At 41.5% G+C, this 5,892-nt stretch overlaps 1 long non-coding RNA gene across 1 annotated transcript in view; it reads right to left on the bottom strand.

Moving 5' to 3' along the window:
* Positions 1–2,760, bottom strand: part of LOC104950302 (uncharacterized) — a 12,183-nt gene extending 9,423 nt beyond the window's left edge. Inside the window, exons 1-2 of the long non-coding RNA XR_798902.1 lie at positions 2,748–2,760; positions 615–616 (exon numbers count right to left, since the gene is read on the bottom strand). This is a non-coding gene — a long non-coding RNA (uncharacterized lncRNA). The remainder of the gene's footprint in view (positions 1–614; positions 617–2,747) is intronic.
* Between the last annotated feature and the right edge of the window lie 3,132 nt (positions 2,761–5,892).

Here is a 5,892-nt window from a genome sequence, read left to right as displayed (position 1 = left end):
TGCCCCCGGGCCCGTCCGCCCGAGATCCCTTCCTGGTCCTCTGCTGTGCCCCTGGGCGGTCAGCTCAGTCCCGTCCTCCTGACCCCCTCCACCCACCCTGGTGGCCTAGTGATAAGTCCCGTCCTCCTGACCCCCTCCACGCACCCTGCTTGAGGTTTTGGACTTTTGTGGTTTTGTTTTGGGACGTCTGGGATCTGTCCCTTGAGGGGGGGGTAATGTCACGATCTGTCTGTGTTGTGTTTTGTTTTGTCTAGATCTGTCTTTGGTTTTCTGTTTGCGTTGTGTCTTGTCTAGATCTGTCTTTGGTTTTCTGTCTGCGTTGTGTTTTGTCTTGTTTAGATCGGTCTGTGGTTCCCTGTCGTTAGTTTCCCTGGTGTGTCTAATTTACCCGATTGTGTTCACCTGGTGTCCCTGTTTTTTTCTCCTCCCTCCTCACCTGTGTCTTGTTTGTATGATTAGTCTTGATTAGTTCAGTCTTTGTTTAGAGTTTAGCCTTGAAATAAAGGAGTTATTTTGTCACTTTAATCTGCATTTGGGTCCTGCTTCCTACACACACCGTAACAGTATGATGTCCTTTTGTTGCTCTATTTATGTTTTTATGTTTCATATGGAACTACTTGAGCAGGTCTCCCTTGAAAAAGAGATCAATGATCTCAATGGGATTCATCTGTATAAATAAAGGTTTGAAATGAAATGAAATACAACGACCCAAAACATTTACTTTAGCAAAAATGCGCTGCAGCTTCAAAAATGATTGAAACATAGAACCAGCAAGGTGCCAAAACACATACAAATGAAGAAACATATTCACTAATATGGCAACACATGCACATCATTCAGAACACATTCACCAACTTGATGAAAATGCTTCTACTAGGTTAGCTTGGTTAGCCAACTAGCGTACAGCAGATCGGCAATGTCGGAATCATGCAATACAATTGTTAAATAGCTGATAAAATTATGTTTTTGGTAACTTTCCACCAACACTCACAGTGATGTTGGCCAACTTTATAATCCCCCCGAACATCAACAAGCGCTCCCGTCCCAGCTGTGTGTAACATCATCAATTAGTGTCCCCTGGTTTTATTTTTTTTTAGCTTCTTTCAGCGTTTTTTTATTTGTGTTTTGCTTATTCAGGACTTTTAGTAAACGCTGTGAATGTTTCCTCAGGATGGTGAATGTTTTTTAAACACTGCATGTGTTGTCAAGTTGGTGAGGATGTTTATTCTCCTGCGTGTGTTTTGGCATATTTCAGTTTTTATAGTTGCATAAATGGGGCGAAGGCTGCAAGCTAGTTCAGGCAGTCAACTCGAGCACTTATGCGGCATTCCTACATAACGCCCCCTTGCCACTCTACAACCAACCAAACAGAGTCTCCTTAATATGCCGCTCTATTTAACCTGCCAGATCTCTCTCTATGCATTGCTTGCTGCTGCTATTGCTGCAGCTACCTCTACGTCGCTGCTGCTTGCCTGCCCCACCACCACCCCAGCTTCCACCCCAGCTTCCACCTGTAGGCTCGGGGGTTAGTTATTTGATCATCACTCATCGTGCTATGTATATCATGGAGTGATGATGCCCGAGCCTAGTCGCCAAACTTAACTATATGCTGCTTCTAATAAACATGTTAAAGAAACACGTGAGTTGTCTGACTGAACTTCTGATGCTGCTGATGTTTCTCCTAATATAAATGTATTGTGATGTTATAGCGCGTCTGCACATGTCGGCCACCGTAGTACAGGATGTCAAATGGAACAGTCCATAACTTGAGTTGGAGAACAAATAAAAGGACACCAGTTTACAGCGAATACATTTTTATCTAAATCCGAAAGCTTTAAGAACAAATAATTGTTTTTCACTGACATCATGGAATGACTTCTTATTGACAAAGTGACACGCTAATGTGTATTCAAGATTGCATATTGAGTGATATTCTGATTTAATAAAATATTATTGATTCCTGGATCAATATTAATATTATTTCTGCTGTCCCTGTTAATCACCTCTAACCTTTGACCCATTAACTATAATCTCAGGATCAATTTGGTTTATGTTCACGTGACCATTGAGATATTTTCCCTACCATGCACTTAGCTCTCAGAGTCTGCCACACATTCGTATGCCCAACAAGCCAGAGGACGCTTCCTTCAGCGGTGAACCCTGGCCTCATCAATCACCCCCCAAGGAGACGCATTTGCAAGGAAGTGTGAATAAACATCGCCTGAATGAATGGAACAACAGCAGTTGCACAAACATTTTAAAGGACGCGCCGCACACCTTAAAAATAGGCGATAAACCTTTGACATAATGCATCCCTAAAAAAAGTTACAAAACAGCACAATGATACACTATATTGCCAAAGGTTCTTAACAGTAATAATGTGTGTATCACATTTTTTCTCTACAACAGTAAAATGCTGCTTGATGCAACAATATAATAATCATCTAATAACCTCACATACAGTAACAATGTCCTGAGAAAATATCCAAAATAACCAAAACTGGTTGGATAAAACAATATGTATATAGCTAACAGAAGTTAGTCAGAAGTTACTAGTGCTGCGTACCGGTACGCCGAACCGGTACTGGACTTGTAAAAAGCTTCGGTTCAAGTCCGGTTAAAACCGGAACATCGGGAACTCACTGCAAAAATCATCCATCTTATAACAAGAAAAAAAATATGTGATTTGAGTTTATACAGACTTGAAACAAGTGTAATAATCTGCCAGTGCAGTGAGATAATTAGACTTATTAAGAATTCTTAAAATAAGAATAATAATTCTTGAAATAAGAATAATTCTTGAAATAAGAATTCTTAAAATAAGAATAATAATTCTTGAAATAAGAATAATTCTTGAAATAAGAATTCTTAAAATAAGAATAACAATTCTTGAAATAAGAATGCGTGAAATAAGAATTCTTAAAATAAGAATAAGGAATCTTGAAATAAGAATGCGTGAAATAACGAATTCTTAAAATAAGAATAATCATTTCTGTAAATAACGCAAATATCATGGATGCCTAGAAAAGTGGCAAATGACCTGAATTACAAGCCAGAAAAACACCTATTCCATGCACAGGCTCATAAGCCAAATATACTCAAACAAAGTGTCAAATTTTCTTTACCATTTGTTTATTTCCTGAAACATTCAAGCTTAGGACAATCTCAAAACAAGCAACCTAGCCATGCATTCTTACCAAAACGTACTGAATAATCATGACGATATTTAAACTTACAATTATAACATTTGAAAACCATCAACATTACTTTGTTGTCTGCATAACCACAAACTGAAGCAATATATACACTTAAAGAGCTTCAATTTACTGTTTTCCTCTTGTACTTGTTGACACAAAACTTATCCAACAACTGCAACATTAATGCAAAGGTTCTTGTCTCTTGTGGCTCCAGTTCAATGCCCCAAACAGATACTGGCGTTACCATATCAATGTTAACAATAACCACTAGCCCACTACCACCTGCTCACCACTTGTATACGTCGAAGCGAGCATGAGCTTGGCCAAGCAAATGGGCCACATCAATTATAGACTAAAAATGATCTCTGGCCCTTTTATTACATTACAAAGAGCAAAGTTGCCAAGTTTCTCAGCCTGATCATTTGTAAAGTGCAATGATTACATCTGTCATGCTAGTTGCCACCTTCAAACAAACGGTTTTGGCATCCTGCCCTGGCTGAATGTGGGCCAATGCCCACAGAGAGGTGGTTATGGCAATGTGACCCTGTCTTTGAAGGTGCCAGCCTTACCTGCAGTTTGAGGACAAAGGAGGGGCTGGGAAGGAAATGATGGGGCTGATATAGCCAACTTTGTTTTGTACGTGGCCCTGCAGTTGTTTCTGGGCATGTCTATTCTCTCCCAACCTTGAACAGACATTGCGGGGGTGAGCATTGTAGAAACAGGTTGGCGGCGCAACCTAACTAACCACAAGATCTACTCTCCCAATGAAAGCCTTTCCATCTCAGCATGGGCCCTTTTTTGCTATGAGGGCTGTTGCCGGTCTCGCTTCATGGATAGTGCCCTCATATTCTGTCATTAACACCAGAAAGGATGCGGCCTGCCCCCACACACTTCGGCATAGTGAGCATGCTTTGTGTAGTAACTAGGCCATAGAATAGCAAACCCTCATGCAGGTCTTGCGCTTGGCAAATGTAGCTGATGGGAGTGGCCTTCCTTTTTTATGGCGACAAGGCCAGTTGGAGTCATCAACAAGCTATGGAGACGGGCTGCGACAGAGATCTCATTCTGCGAGGCTAGACGGTGGGATTTCTTCTGGTAGGCCTAAAGGAGATAGCAAACTCCCAGGGCAAAAATACTCTAATAACATCTTATAACATAGAACTACTTAAAGCCAGACCCGTCTAACTCCATTATTATATATTGCATCTATGATTGAAGTTATAATGCCTTTGCATGTAGTTTGTGAATCCAAGACAGCACCATTTTATGTACTAATGCCAAAATACAAAAACATGCTTCCAATAAACATAATGAAAACAAATTGCCTTAACCTCCTGTTTTGCCCTGAAAGCTGCTTACATGACCAGCCCAGTAAAACAGCTCTGCCACGAGGCCGCCTCTTCCAATGGGATGGAACGCCTTCCAACAAGCTCCAAATTGCCCACAAGCTGCTTACGCTTAAGGTTAAACTTATTTAGAACTTTCACTATCAATTGCCGCTGAGCAGAATGTCCTTCTGATGACAAGGCAGCCTTAAAAAACAGCAACACTATTTTGTTAAATGTTGTCCGTAATTGCTGAAAAGCCCGATCCCCATTATGCACTTACAAAAAGGATAAGCCATGAAGTATAATGCTATTATAGACACAAGTAAAAAAAACGATCAAGCATTGAATTGTGACAACAATTGCCCTCACCTGAAGAACATGTACATCAACTGGGCCTCTCACTGGCATGCTCCCAATTTTCTTAGGCGGTGCCAGCTTGGTGAAGGAAAGGTGTAGCCGTTTAGTGCCTTGAACAAGGAATCGAGATCCCCTTCCACTATGAGGAAGCAGAGAAGAGAAAACGCGGCGAACAGGTGCGATGGAAAGACAGACACTGATATTAACTCGTTTTAGCCTCACACAATCTGTACTAACATAACTACAGCTTTGAAGCTACACATGAAACAAAAGGATAATGGGCATTATAAAGTCTATAAATATATAACTGACTTAAGGCTCACAAGTTATTCAAGTTTTTAGCGAGACATGCACTGCTGAGGCTTAATTTTGCGCGTGCATCAGATGACATGCGCTCCCTGCCGAGGTAGCCCCGATGGCCTCTGTTGTTTAGCTTGGCTTTGGTGTTGCCCCTGACTTAGTAAGCCTACTGCTGCAGAAGGCCTTGCATCAGACGCCATTAATGACGCACAAATTTGAAGTCCGTCCGTCATTCGCCCAATAACTCGTTCAGGAATTGGCCGATGTCATCTGGGCCCCAACCCAGTTGCGATTTCTCTAATTCACTTAGCAAAGTACGAATCCAGACAACGCTGTGCATAGCCCGAAAACTATTATATAAAAAAAATCACACTATACGCTAGCCGCCACTAACAGATAACAGCTCCGATAGCAAGGGCGATCACCACACACACTCCCCACTCACCATACCATCTCACAAATGCGCCCTAACAAGCATACAAACACCAAAAAATACGTGTCGACAAAATGCCCCACGCGCATCCACTCCAATTTACAGACAATTAATATGAAATTAAAGCGTCACGCCTTGGCCCATCAATGAACAACACTCCTATTCAGTCATATCTTCACCAACACGACTGATAGACACTAAGAGGTGAGCTTGGACCACCATTCCTAGCGACGCATCCAATAGCGGTGCCCACGAATCTCAAAATCGCTTCTTTCCG

Source organism: Notothenia coriiceps, unplaced genomic scaffold, assembly GCF_000735185.1.
Source record: "Notothenia coriiceps isolate Sejong01 unplaced genomic scaffold, NC01 NC01_scaffold00017391, whole genome shotgun sequence".
NCBI classification, from domain to species: Eukaryota; Metazoa; Chordata; class Actinopteri; order Perciformes; family Nototheniidae; genus Notothenia; species Notothenia coriiceps.
This window is presented reverse-complemented; position numbering and strand designations above follow the sequence as displayed.